Below are 15,492 nucleotides of genomic sequence, written 5' to 3' on the forward strand. Positions count from 1 at the left end.
CTTCTCTCATAAGAGTAAAAGAGAGAGAAAACGAGCAGGACAATCCAAGACAGCCACGTTATCATAGTAGGCATTGATTTTCGTCCTGTGTCGAGTGTTTTTTTTGTAGATTTATCTAAAATTTATCAATCATTTATATGGAAAAAGTAAAATGATCTCACAAAGAAAATAGAGAATTCGCTTTTTGTACTTCGGAAAAGTGACCCCGTAAAAAAAATTCACGCCGCTTAGATTTTTATCGGAGCTCAATAAAGGAAAGATTTTTATCGGAGCTCAATAAAGGAGATAGTAAGTATCCGAAATTTTTGTGTCCTGTATTCAGTAGGTGGCGAAGGCGGCGTTTGCTTAGATTTTTAAAAGTAAATAGAAGTGTTTGACTCAACGGCAAGATCGAAAATAAATTCTAGTAACCATGACAAATTTGTTTGAAAATCTTTTTACCGATAATGCCCATAATAAAGGAATGAAACCCACACGAGGTTAGATACTCTTGCCCAGTATGTTTAAGTAGCCCTTATCTTGAATTACTACAGCATTTTTAGAGCTTCTTGCAGTTCCCTTATTTTATCTAAGGAAACTTTCAGGAAGGTTCAGCAACTTTCTAGGAAACTCCGCGAACTATAGGGGACTGTAGTTAATTTAAGGAAAGTTGTGCAAACTTTAAAGACGCTCCTCCAAAGAATCAGAGCAACTTAAAGAGAAGCTCATTGAGCTTCAGAGAAGTTCTACAAACTTCAGGAAAATTATTCAAACTTTCAAGATGTGCTTCGATCTTCAGAGAAGTTCTATGAACTTCAGAAAAATTCTGCCAAATTCAGGGACGTTTTGTTAGCTTCAGACGAGTTTATTGTCTTCCTGGTAAGTTCTACGAAGATAAGAGAGTTTTGTGAACTGTAGCAACATTATATGAATTTTAATGATGCTCTGCAAAAAGTTCTTTAAACGCCAGGATTTTTTTGCAAATTTTAGGATGGTCTGTGAACCACAGGAAAAATTTACTAACATTAGGAAAGTACTGTGAACTTTAAGAAATATCTGAGAAATCCAAGAAAAAAATGACAAACTCACACAACACACACGTTCTCATCAGGAAAGTTTGAAGAATTTCATCGAAGTTCATCGAAATCAAGGAAAAACTTCTGAATAGGGATTTGAATTTGAATGTAGCTTCTTTAAACTGTCTCATCGGGAACAACTTCCACTCCATGTCTTTGAAAACAGGTATAATAGAGAGAATTTGTTGCGATATATATCTTTCTCTTTTACGCTTCCCTTATGAAATGTGATCAACGGCATGAGCAGGGTGGAGGGCGAAAAAAATGAGAGTTCGCCACCTAAAAAAATATCGTGATTATGGCTCACGCATGTTACATTGCCGTTTACCTGTATAAACAATAAGTTTATAAAAATTGAGGTTCACAAATATCCAGAAGAAAGATGTTAACAAGAAGTTCAAACCATTTTAACTGCCGAGGTGTGTAGAAATTTGCAAATCATGTCTGATGCAGGTTTCTCCTAAGCAACGTCATGCATGTAGTGAAAATCGGAAACTTCAGAATCTCTCCGAATTGGCTGACGAAATTAAGGATCACTTTGCATTAGAGCAGCGTTTCTCAATCTATGGGTCGCGACCCATCAGTGGGTCGCAAGCTACCCTCAGGTTGGCCGCAGAAATTCAGATTGTTGATCATAGGTTTTTTAACTAGCATGTAGAATAATTCTGATTTTAAAATTATGCAGGGGTAATCAATTTAAAAGCCATTTTGGCATAATACAGCCAGTTTGGAAAGTCTAGACCATTTTGACTTATTTGGACCATTTTTGGGTATTTTAACGTGTCATGATTATTATAGGAGTTGTCATTTTCATGCTGTTGATAAGATTTGTAGACCAATTAAGCGTTTATGATACAATTCTAGGTCATTTTAATCTTGTTTAGCGATTGTGAGGCCTTGTTGGTGTTCTGACGTTTCTAAGTCATGTTAGCGTTCTGAGGTCTTTTTCGCGATTGAAAGCCTTTATTTTGGCTTTTTTTTAATAATCAGTCTGGAGTTAAAAGTAGGTCTTGATTCTGTTTTTTTAACATCGTTATTAGGTGGTTTTCTGATTACATTGAACTTTATACAGCTCAATATTCAAGGGACCATCGAGTTAAAGAATTATCTAGTTATAGAATAACAATGCCATACAAAATCGCTATTACAGTAGCCATGAAATTAATGTTTACTATGGTTCTAAAACTCAATATCGAGTTAGCGGACATCGAGTTGTGGAGAGTTGACTTTAGTTTTATACTTGATTTTTTTATGTTACTCATGAGTTTAGATAGCTCTTTCAGAGTCTTCAGATAATGTTTGGATGGTTTTACCAATTTACCACAAATTTGTCGATTCTAGTCGTTTTATCTTTTGGGGTATCATGGATTTTAAACATCATTTTGGCCTAATAACATCTCCATATAATATTGGTAGGTCACGAGCTTATACAATTTCTAAAAGTGGGTCGCAATCGAAAAAAACTTGAGAACCGCTGCAGTTATGACAAAAACGTCGTTTCAAACGTCACAAGAAGACCAGTGGGTTTAAATTTGAAACAGTCAGATTTTTGTTTTAGATTTCTCACGAAGATTTACTCAGCTATAAGAAAGATCTTAATCTGAGTGTCAATAAGGTCAGCATTTAATAACTATCCAGCAAGGCCTCAAATCAGCTATGAGGATAGACAACGCGGCCAAAAATGATCCCAATAACGCTTCAAATTGGGTGGCTGCAACTCGGCATGCGCAATTTGGATTCGCTGGTTGCCATTGTAGGTACTTGATAAACGCCATTGCTTGATAAATGTGTAGTTTTGGAAGGATGCAATTTTGATCATCAACTATAGGTTTTGGATAATATGGATGCTATTATGAGACATTGTTTCGGTAGTAAACTCATGGTTGAATGCATGGGTTTTTTTTTTTAGTTTGTCGAAACCTCCGGTAGGCCATATTATAAAATATGAAAACATAGATTTTTGCAAGAGTTTAATTATTTTATTAATTTAAACATTATGAGATCATAACAAGTCTACGATATCTTATGGTACCGAAAAAGGAATCTTACTATACCGTTGAAACATAGTATTTTGACTACTTTAATCTCTTTTGAATCATTTTCAGCTGAATTTGTTTCGATCCGTAACAGTTTTGTATAGTCAATAGTCCATATACGCCTTAATAAACGGCTAAGTGGACTTCAAAACACTTTTTCTCAAAAAACCCAAGATGAAATATTTTAAAACCTTCACAGATTTGATTGTTATGATCAATACTAAATTCCTGTGAAGAAAAAACTGAGGTACATAATAGTTGCAAAAAAAGTGCTTTCAGACATAGCGTGAACCGCTAATTCGAATTGAACACCGGGAAAATTCAATAATATATGATTACTTAAATTATACGGTGTATTTTTAGATTTTAAGAATGTACAAGTTTATTATAATTGATGATGTGTTTTTTTTCCACCAAGTTATTATGATATCGAAATGATCTATGATCCATCTTTAACAAATTTTGTGCAGACTTGGGTTGTGAACCGATGCTGCACCGGACAGTTTTTATCGTGGTTCACTTAAAGGTGTGATTTTCTCATGCCTCCAATGTTTATTCGATTAATCGATATTCAAGAACCAGCGTGACGAAGAAATTAGGACATTTAAACTAAACCCTGTTTTTAACAACTTTGGTGAACCGCACGGTTTTCGTTAACCGTTATAATTTTTTCATTTAAATAGTTCTTGAACTACTTAGAACTACCATAGAACTTACTGAGTAACTGAGCAAATATGTTCATGGTCATTAGGCCAAATGCTTTTGAGCTGAATGGGTCATTAGATCGAATTGTAAAGAGTGGAATATACTAGCCGCCCCATAATTGTGAGATGACTGAAAAAAAAAATTTGTGGATCAAATTAATGGGTTATTTTTAATATAGTAAGAAGATAATTTACCCACAAGTCTTATCGCATTTGGTTACGTTTTAAAAAATAATCATTGGATACTTTCGTTTTTTTTTCTGAATATTATAAACCATGAATTTTTTTTTGATTTGAACCGGGATTTTCAAAATGAAAATTCACTGGAAACCCTAAAATTATCACTGTATGCAGTGGCACAGGATGCCCGTATAAGTTGTGAGAAGAGCCCACCGTTTTATCCACAAATCGCCGGTGAAAGAGCAATAATTAATTGTAAAATTGAAATTTTCGCTTTACATTTGGAAAGGGTCTATCAACATTTGTAAGCAAAACATATTAAGCCGTTTTCATGTGAACCGATATTCGCCTACACTGAAAATATTTTTTCGTTAATTCTCTCATGCTCATTTCGTAAAAATGGGTTTCGTAGATATAACATAATTTTCGTATATTGTACGAAACATTTGTATTGTATGTTATCAGGCATGATGCTAACATTAGGTGGTATGAATAAAAGCGTTTACTTTACTTTTCCCGTAAGAAAAGCACGGGAAAGTAAAGTAAACTCGTTTTATTCATACGGCCCATTACGCTTAGTTCGTACAATACAATGACTGAATTTCGTACGGACGTAAACACTGCCTTCGTAAATCATTAGTGCGTTCGTGTAAACTACGTTCACCTACGAAAATCATTCGTGCATTATAGCATTAGACGCTCATTAACAGTCCGTATGTGAAACGAATGTTTTTAAGTACAATCACAGCTAGAAGGAAAAATATATTTGTGAGCGAAAGTTTCTCGATTCGTTCGACATCATAGGACTGTAAAAGTGTAGAGTTGAATTTTGTTTGGTCCGATCCCGGCGTCGAAAACGCACCACGGAGGAGCAAACATGGATCAAGCTGGGAGTCCAGTCATAAGCGATGGCCATCCTGGCGCTGACCATGGTTACCTGAGAGCGATCAAGATAATGGATGCAACAAATACGCTTTCATCGAGGGCTATCGGTAAGCTCACGGTCCCTGATGAGGTGAGTAATTACCATCGTTTTGCAATTTTTAGTGGAACTAATCCTCCTGTCAATCGTTGTCTAGATGAAAGAGCAGTCGACGTGAATTTTTCGGTGGACATAGACCGCATTCTGATCTTGGATACAGCCAAATCCCAAACGCTAAATATTTTAGCGAGACCGTGCCACCGACTGGTCGGGAAGACGTTGGGCTGCTGCCGTGGCGTAGGATATGGCCTTTGGTTCTCTAACGCTTTCGTTGCATAAACTAAATTTAATTTTCAGTTTAGAACCAAGAACACTATCGAGAAGGGTTGAATTTCCCCTCTGGTGGTGTAGTAAGTTTGCGTGGATGAGAAACATGCGTTACAAGTTTTGTTCAAAAAAAGCTGATAAGACTTTTTCAAATGTAACGAAATGAAATAATTTATTTATCTTCTCGATTCAATGGAACTTTTATGAAAATTAAGCTTTTACATACCATCAGGGCATTTACGACATCGACATTTATTTGCTACAAATTATCATCATACGAACTATGCGAAATTGGAGCCTATTAACCAAATGATGACTATGTATAATAAACATTGCAATTGTTTTCCTCTGTTCGGGACATACAACCCCTTCGACCAGTATTTTGACCTATTATAGTATATCCCGTGTCCTTAGTTTAATGCATGTCATATTACTCCATCACTATTGAGAAATGATGAAGTGTTTTGATACAGTTGTCATTCTTGCCTTCATCGCAAGGAATCGATTCTAATTGAATGGTCCCGCTTTTTATATCTTCCGAATAGTGAGAGTACCCTCCAAAGGTTCACCCCTTTCTCATTCAAAATTGGATTCCTTAGCAACAAAGTTAAGCAATGACACCGATAATTAACCACTTCAAACTAGAGAACAACTAATAGAAGATTAGGAATCACATAGATGAAGACTAACTGACTCATTTTTCCTTTGTTTCAAGATCACCCAAGCAACCCAAGGACTTATCACAAGGTAAGGTATAAAAGTAACAAGGACTAAGATGTGTTCCATTTATTACAGAAAAATCTTTTTCCTCTAGTCTAGTCTAGTCCTGACTACTGTATCGTTAGTAGATTTTACATCCCGTAGCATACCACGAAAATGTAATCTACCCACGTTACCGAAAAAAAAGAAACATTGGGATACTATTTACATTACAATTTCCAAACCCAAATTACAACAATATTTCTGTGCGTTGTGCTATCGAGAATGATTTATTTAAAACTTTAAGATTTTCAATGTAACAAAAACGGTATACAAATATTATTGGTAACAAATAAATAAAAAGATTAGCGATTGTTAAATTGTGTATCTTTTCGTTAATTTCTTTGTTACAACTACCGTAATGCTGGATCGTATTTTTTTAAATTAATTATTACTTCTACTTCAGTTGTCCCACAGCTGTCTACGGCAGCAGTAATTTTTTTATTTCGGTGTGAACCACGCGATAGCCTGTTTTCGAGACTCGTTATTATATAGGGGAATTTACGTATTCTCGGCAACCTAAGCAGCGACGTTCTTTCTATAGCCTTTTTCTCTAAGGAACGCACACATATGCAGTATTGGTTTGTTTACAATCTTTTGCTGCCAGCTGCTCTAACAATTTCAGTCGAAAGAATTGTCAAAAACTGTTTTGAAATGCTTTTACAAAGCTCCAATCTTCTCTAGTGAGAGCGAGTATTGTCGGCAACCAGTTTTTCTTCGGCAACCGTTCCATTTGAACTGCATGTAAATCTGCTGTTCTATTATCGGCAACTCGAAATCAGCTACAATTTGTAGTGCGTGTGTTGCATTTCAAGAAAACCTTGCTAGATTGCTTTTTCTCAGTGGTAAAAATATAGTCAAATTGAAGCTGAAAGCACAAAGAATCGTTTGCATGCATTCAGCGAAGTGTTATCGTAAGAAAATCCAGTGAAAATAGTGTTTCAATTTGTGTTACCTAAAATAGTCTGTCATGCCGAAGCCGTCATTTCCCCTATGTGAAATAAAAAAACAACATCAAGTTTAGCTTCAGCCATGGTGATGATAAACCAAACATAGGAGAGATTGTAAATTTCGTCAAAGCACTCGACGCAGAACCGGATAAAATGGAAGCTGTTTATCGCATTGGCGAGGAAAGGGGAGTCTTCATGAAGTTCAAATCAGAGGAAGCGATGCTCCATGCTCTGACATACAATTCGGAGGTTTTAATCTTCCATTATGCGAATGGAACGACGGCAAAGGTATGCATGTCGCATGCTGGTGAATTTATCCAATATCCAGAGGTACCCGACAAAGAGCTGGATGAACTGCTGGGGAAATATGGAAAAATTAAACGCATCATCCGGGAGAAATTTCCAACTGATCTGTGCTTTGAGGTATATACAGGGATATGCGGTATATATATGGATGTGAAGAAAGAAATCCCCACGTCATTACATTTCTTCAATTGCAAAGGAAATATATTTTATGATGACAACAAAGATAAATGTTTTCTGTGCAAGGCAGACGGACACCGGAAGCTTCCCTGCCCCAAGCGGAAGGCTCGGAAGGAACCGGAGAAGCAACTTAAGGAAAAGGAAAGCAGCAAAGTGAAAGAAAACAAAACAGCAGCAGTACGTATGCTGGTGTAGTGGTGGAAGATGCGACGTTAGTCATTAGCGACCAGGAAACGGACACGGGGTTGGAGATGTTGAATGAAAATAACGAAATGGACGTGACGACCCCGACGACCGACGAGAGTAGCGGAGAGCATGCAACGGGAAACGACGTTCAGAAGCAGCTGCAGCGATCACGATGCGGGTTCAATGAAAATGAGGAACAAATTCGGGAAAGAAAAAAGTTGCGTGTACTGGAGAAGATCGCTCTGTCGCTGCTTCGATCGCCACCCAGGAAAATCCTATAATAAAATGCATTTTGATACCTTTGTTTTTTGTATTTTGAGTACCAAAATTGGTATTCCATGTTACTTGGCTCCGCTGAGTTATTTTTATAACATTTGAGCCTGCCAAATAAACGAAATGAAAAAAAAAAATACGTCTACTTTGCAACATAACAAACATGTGTGGTACGACGAATAATTAGAAGAAAAAAAATGTTACAGCTTGCAAAACAGTATACAAATTCATGCCCTAGTTGGCATAGAAAGTTCGCAAATAATAACTGTGGAAGTACTTCAAATAACCAAGTTGAGAGCAGGCAAAAACTGGTGTTGCGTTGCGTTGCGTTTGTAACGGAGTAATTTGTAGGTTGCATATTGGAAACTGTCATGTGTCTACTTTAACTTTCTTATTCTAATTGCGAAGGAAAACTATTTGGTTATGAATAGCTCTCCAATCAGAATAAAGAACAGGAAAGCAAGAAAACTACCATTGCTGGCCACGCCCACCTTGTGCGTTACGGGGAAAGGAAGGGTATTGTTGATGTAACATCTACTTAACAGGAGTCCAACGACTTACCGACGCACCCCTAGATGCTACAGAGTTGGTTGGGTAGGTGACGAGGTAGGAGATGGGTAAGGATTCGCTTAAGGGGATACATATAAGTAAGTCGGTAAAAAAAATCATGGGTTGGTATAAGCACACATTTAAATATTGTTTTGAACTTGTCTTCAGGGCACCAAAATGTACATTTTCAATTGTAAACAAAATAAATATGAAGACATTTAGTAACAAAATTGCTGAGATATTCTTATTTGAAGTAATTGGTTTGAAAAAAAAACGGGTCCCACTGCTTTCACGTCTTCACCCTAAATTTCAGCCAATTTGGTCGATCCAGTCCTGAGATATAGTGGGACCCGTAAATCAACTCTGTATTTCGAGAAAATCCATCTTTAGACCTCAATTATTTACAAACAGCAACTTTTCACCTTAACACAGTTAGTTAGTTATGCACGTGTTTACTAATGCGAATATGTGTTTACTAATACTAATACTAACACGTGTTTACTAAAACGAATCGAATTTGACCATTTTTTGGTCGATTTTACATATATGTAACCCCTTAAGCAAGCGATGCGACCATAGTAATTGTTTTCTTTTGAAGAAGCTTAGTAATAATCCTTCTACTTAGTAAGCAAAAGCGGTAGCCGTCAAGCTAGTCGACCTTCAATTTTAATTTCAATCCTGTATAAAATAAAATGTAATCAAACAAAAAGAAAGGGTCTTACCCGAATGATCGAAAGTACTCTTATATATGGCTGAATTATCTATTATTGAATAACTATTATTTAAGATAATTACAGGAAAAAATAAAATAAAATATTGAAAAAAACGTGACTACACCCAAGTAACATTGCAAGTTTTATGGAGGTTTTAAAGCATTCTACAATCATGGTCTCAACAAGATATTTTCACAAATGTATTTCATGCAGTTATTCTTCAGGATACACTTTTTTCATCTTCTTTTAAGAGAACAGGCAACAACTCGTGTAAGAGTGCTTTTTTTTTTAGATTATCAATGCTAATTGAAAGCTACTCAAATGATTGTTAATGAAATTAAACAGAAATGGCATAGCCTACGCAATTTATTTAGTATAATCTTGACAACAAACTCTCTAAACATTTTAAAAACTATTCTACTATCAACACATGCACAACCAATCTCCCACATTCGCTTTAACTCGCCACTAATAACCAACGAAAACATTTTGGGTTCACTGTGCTACTTACCCACTTTTTTATGACCTTGCAGTTCAATAAATCTATGCGTTTCATAGGCAAGTGCCACTCGTGGACCTATGGTTATGGTTACGCTGCAATTTGCAAATTGTTGTGAAAATATATAGGCTTCCTTACCGAATGCGTTAAGCTACAATTTCATTGAATCGAAACACCTAATAGTATTCCAAGTATAGTCATGTGCTTGCGCAAGAATTCTCTGAGCGGCTCGATTGTGCTATAGATGCCGAACAATAGTGTGTTTCATGCCATTTTTACAATCTAGTATTTTTTTTTGCTTTCCTAACCCATGCAAATGACACAGGAGCCACTTCGTAAGCGCCAAATGATCTTCTAGTGGTGTGAATTAGCGCTGCTTATAGCTTACCGATTCCAGTCACACGGATTGGAACAATGAGTGTTGTACTTGGAATCGACAATTTGGATAGCGTTTTGCCATTCATTTCCATCGCAAGCGCCAATTCATTCACGGTTCAATGGTATTTATCTCCTTTCACTGATGCCTGTTTAAGCAGTAAATATTAGCCACTAGTGTGTGAAGAGAGCGGTTATTCAAGGAACATATGCTACATCTCGTGTGCTTGCAAGCTCACAGTCACACACTACAACGAAGAGATGCAAGTTTAGCTGCACTGATCGTGCGTATCTTATAAACCGCTGCATATGGTTTGATTGATGTGACACTTTGACCACTTGCGCCAGCCATCATCAGCAGCATATGCAGACAGCTCTGGTCGGTGGTTGATGGCTCTGATTGATGCAGGCAGATCAAATGGTCGCACCTGATTTAGCATGAAATCTCCATTTTTGTACATATACGCGAATGTGCAGAGTGAGCGTATTATTCGCTTAAACGGCGACATTGAAAGCGTAATTAAATTTAATGGGTTTATGCATTACCCTTTGAAATTATGCATTTTAGTTAGCGTGCCAACACCTGAGAAAATGACATACTTTTGCCGGCAATTATTCATTCAGTTTGAAATAAATCAGCCGTTTTCTACATGCGATTGAGTAGTTTCGATGAGATTGAATCATTGAATGGCCCTACAAATTGATTATTGGAATATCCTCAGGGTTTTTTTTCGAAGTGGGCAATATGTACTGCATGCATACATAATCAAGGGAAATAATCCAATATAAATTAAGTACATTCACATGATTAAATATTTTTATGGTTTGGTTGATACCATACGTAATTTTGCATGCAGTATTGGGAAATCTCAAGAGTATTCACGGTGATCGGTCATCGTGTTTATAATCGGAAGATTTTGAAGTTTTTTCAAAATTCTGACCATTATTACTGTTTCTACGAAAGTGGTGAGCAGTTTGTGGTCTAACAATATTTTGATACTCAGGAAAACTTTGAATTATAGCCTTAAACAGATCTTTGTTGCCGATCTTCAGTTATTTAATGACGATTCGTGCATCACTTTGTACCAAAACCAACAAATGTGTTTTTTTTAAGTATGCCACTCGGTTTTTATATAGCCTGAATGTGATAAAGTGATAATGGATTGTTAAGTTATATTGTTTTAGAGAAATAGATAATTAAAAAAATACGTGAAATGATTTGAATGTAATGCGAAGAACATACTTTAACATAACATAGGGGAATTTACGTATTCTCGTCAATCTAAGCAGCGTCTGCATTTTCTCAGCGTCACGCACTTATATGATGTGTATATTGGTTTACATTCATCTGCTGCTTGCTTTTCTACCCATTCCAATCGACAGAATTTTTCAAAACGTTTTGAAAGCGTTTTTACAACGCTCCAAACTTCTCAGGTGAGTGTGACTATTGTCGGCAGCCTCTTTTTCTTCGGCAACCTTCGCATTAGAACTGCGTGTTAACCAGCTGTTCTATTATCGGCAACTCGAAATCAACTCCATTTTGTAGTGCGTATGCTTTATTTGAAGAAAAATGTAGCATTACTGGATTGCTCGATCGTTCAAATATAATCAGATTGAAGCTGAAAGGCTAAACAATCGTTTGGACACATTCAGGGAAGTGCGTTGATGGGAAAACATAGTGAAATTAACGTTTAAATTTTGGTTGCCGAAAACAGTCAATGGGTGCCGAAGCCAACATTTACCCTAATATTTTTTAAAGCAGTGGAAAAAAAACAACAGCTTTCTCATCTATTAGGTACATCATTTTTTAATCATAAGACTTTAAGGATAAAACATAATTCGATGATTTGTGCCAAACGACAAACTTTCAACCTTGCAGAACTAATCAAATCCACGAGCGGTGATCTTTTTTAATTCTTTATGTAAAAGATTTTTAGCCGGTGGTTAGCTCATCTCTAGGTGATCAAATTAATTTTGGTGCTTAATCCTTTTTTCGTTATTTTTTTTTAAATAAAAAGTTATCTCCTGATGATGCATATGAGAACTATCTTAATGGTGATGGTTTCAAAATTTATACGTTGCGGTATGAAATAGAAATCTTAAAATTTTTAAATATCTGGTCTGGCTATTGCTACAGGGGAAGCAATATTGAAATCTAATTCATTCAATATTAGTTACATTTCGGGAAAAAAAAAATAAGTTTTAAGTTACTGAATTATTATTTCGCTCCCCCAGTATTAATTAATAAAATTAGAAACACTTTGTTCAGAAAATAAAGGCATTTTTAAATTTCGCTCTCAGGCCTCAATGTGCACAATTTTGAAACCAGGACACTAATAGTGAAGACAATATATCAAGAAAACTGACAACTCTCCCGTTTTCTCATACGACTGCTATGAGACAGGTACAATCGCGTAATGTGCCGCTCAATGGTCGTTAGGAGATAAATTTTAATAGAATACCAACATGATTTATTTTGACGTAGGACTACATCTGTGATTTTAATATGGGGGTACACTTTGTGAAAACTGAAAATGAAACATGTAACAAAATTATGAAAGAGTTTGAACGCTAATAACTCAGCTGCCCCTGGACCAATTTCAATAATTTTATAACCAATCGATCAGACATATTTCTACGCATCTGTTAAATTTAAAACTTTATTATTTTCAAAATAATAATATTGACAATTGCACGAATGTTGCTTTGAGCACCGATTGCTTGTGAAAAGCGATTTCCCTAACACAGATTTCAGAGTTGAATTCCATTCGGTCTCACCAAACGGTGTTTATTCAATCACCGGGTGGTGAGTGGTGGTGTTCTCCAGTACACAACGAAAGGCTGTCTGGAAGCAGCAAGCTGCAGCTCACATGAGCATCCAAAGAAAGAATCAGTAGCTCTTCGTGAGTTGCTGTGGGCCAAATATGTCAAGCGCGTCATACTAAAGAGTATAAACAGAGAGAACCCTGCTCAAACTCCTATTCCTACACAAAACACAAGCTCCTACTGCAGTTAACAAATAAAATTTATTATATAAGACCACGTAGTTCTACGTCACCATTGCGTACAACCCCATAGGCTGTCCCTTGTAGTTTTTGCAACAGATGACGATAGTAAAAAATTTGAATGCGCAAAACCGGATAATATAGATTTTTACGAAATTAGCCCTTCTGCTAAAAAATAAAAAGATACATGTTGTAGCTTTTATTTTTATCGAACTGATCTACCTGTTTTGTTCTCCCTTCTAAAATCAAATAAAATCTGCTAAATCTAAAATCAAAATCAAATCTTCTAAGATTAAATATTCAATAACTTTTTGGCACTATGCTGTCAAAAGTGGTGAGATTAAAACTGACAGCTTACGTTCATCCTTTGCCAATATTGAGTTTTGATTCATACCGCAGAACAGTAGTTAATACGTGAAAGAATCGGCGAATTTAAAAGTGAAACCGTTTTATGCTAGGCAAGCGATGCGTTTTACGACACCAACCAACAAACAATTTTAGGAGCAGACTAGCTTATACAGGCAAAAATTAGCTGTATAAGCCAATTTTTGGCTGAATAAGCTAATCTGCAGCTAAAATTGTTAGTTAGAGTGTGAGTAATTTTTACTCATTCGTTTGGAAATATTTCTTAAAGCGTAGCTTACTCATGCGCTGAGAGACCTACGCTTTTAGAACTGTCAAGGAGGTGCAAAGGAGTCAACATCTCAAGGAAAATTAATTGTTTTCCGTCATTGTTGGGGTAAATTCAAGTTTAAAATATGCAAATCTTCTTCGTTTTTGGAGAGCTATCGATGAAAAATAACCTTACCGGTTTTCCCCAATTATTTCGGCACAACCCCCATGCAACTATAGGTACCTACACCACTATTACTGGAAAACCTACCCTAAATGATTCCAGTAGTGCAAAGGGTCAACGTGAAAGACATATTGGTCTATTGCATGTGGGAATCCTTACTATTTGTAGTACTCTAGCACATCGAACAGTTGATGTACTGAGGGACAAATTTATGACTAGGATATCTAAACGCCATATTAAACACGTCAAACTCTTAGTATCATGTCAAATTCAAAACGAACGCTACCGAAACTATTATGCAATGTTTGATTAACTGTAATTGTGCAATAGAGCACCCACCTCCCGATGGCAGTCAAGTAGTCAGTCAACGAGCCGTGTAATTTGCATTGCAATCTAGGCTTTCGCGACCGAGACCAAAGACATAGACAAAACACTCTGACAAGAGTAGCAAAGGCTAAACAGCTCGCAAGCCACTATGTAGGTATACACATTTTTTTCTCTGTTCAGCACCAGCAAGAAAGCGTGACGAAAAGTGTCAATTAATGGTTAAACGCGTCAATATTTCATGTTCAAACACGGCAATAATTGTGGTTGTGTCTGCTTTTGAGAAAAAAGACACGATTCAATTAGTTTTGCGGCGAATAATGGCACCCATAATGAGTGGAGGCTATTCAACGGTTGTTCACCGCGAAAGAAATCGACTGCGGCTGGTTTGCGGCAACGGTCTAAACTAGGACCGCCATCGGATTTCATGGTCAAAATTCATTTACGCGTTTGTAACGGTCATTTATCATTTCTGGAGCCCCGCAAGTGATGCTTGTTACACACCGAAATCCGAACAGAGCGGAACCAATTCTGTTAGCGGTAGCGCAAGAGGCATATTACATAATACATTTCGGTTGCTATTGGCGTTTTTGCCAATCTTCACTCGTTGCAGCCAGCGCCGGTTTGGTCCGAAGCTTTTCTATGCGGTGTTTCGTTCTCTGTCGACTGCAGCGGCTCTATTCATCAGCTAGTTAATTAAGTTTAAGGTCAAACTCTGACAACAGCAATTACCTACCTATATGAGGGGATTGATATATTTATCATGTTTATCACTTGGCTGGGTGCAGCTTGAGATTGACCAATGTTCAATAATGCTGCTCATATGTTCTCATAAATTCGTAATTGTAAGCATTAAATATATGAACTTCACTTCTATTTCATAACTCATAACTTAAATGAAGGATTATTATTGATTAAAATATTGAATATTATTAAGTAACAAGGAGGATTCCGATTCTAGCCTTGAGTTGAATTTTTGGATGATTAGTGTGTGAATGTACAGAGAGGTACCGTTGTTTGTGGATGAAGTTTTAGCCGATAATACTGTCCTCAAATGGTATATTTATTACCAAAAACTCAAGTATCAAGGAATCCAGAAAAACAATACCAGTTAAAGCTCTATCCGCAAACAACGGTACCTTTCTGTATCTGTATACTAATGATGATGATGATTGAAGAATATTTCAAAAAGAATAGTAATACAAATTGACGGTGTCTTCTTTCTTATTTTTTACTTTAATACGTCCCTAATGGGACTTTATGCCGCCTCTCAACTTAACACTAAGTTTGAGCACTTCCACAGTTGTTAATTGATAGCTTTACCATTTTTTGCATTAGTATTATTGTGTAGCAAGT

General features: G+C 36.4%; 1 protein-coding gene across 2 annotated transcripts in view; it reads right to left on the reverse strand.

Moving 5' to 3' along the window:
• The window catches only part of rols (rolling pebbles), a 50,388-nt gene that overhangs the window by 21,253 nt on the left and 13,643 nt on the right, over window positions 1–15,492 (reverse strand). The window lies entirely within an intron of this gene.

This window comes from Ochlerotatus camptorhynchus, unplaced genomic scaffold (assembly GCF_037179485.1).
Source record: "Ochlerotatus camptorhynchus isolate MF236.1 unplaced genomic scaffold, CSIRO-AGI_Acam_v1.1 ptg000309l, whole genome shotgun sequence".
NCBI classification, from domain to species: domain Eukaryota; kingdom Metazoa; phylum Arthropoda; class Insecta; order Diptera; family Culicidae; genus Ochlerotatus; species Ochlerotatus camptorhynchus.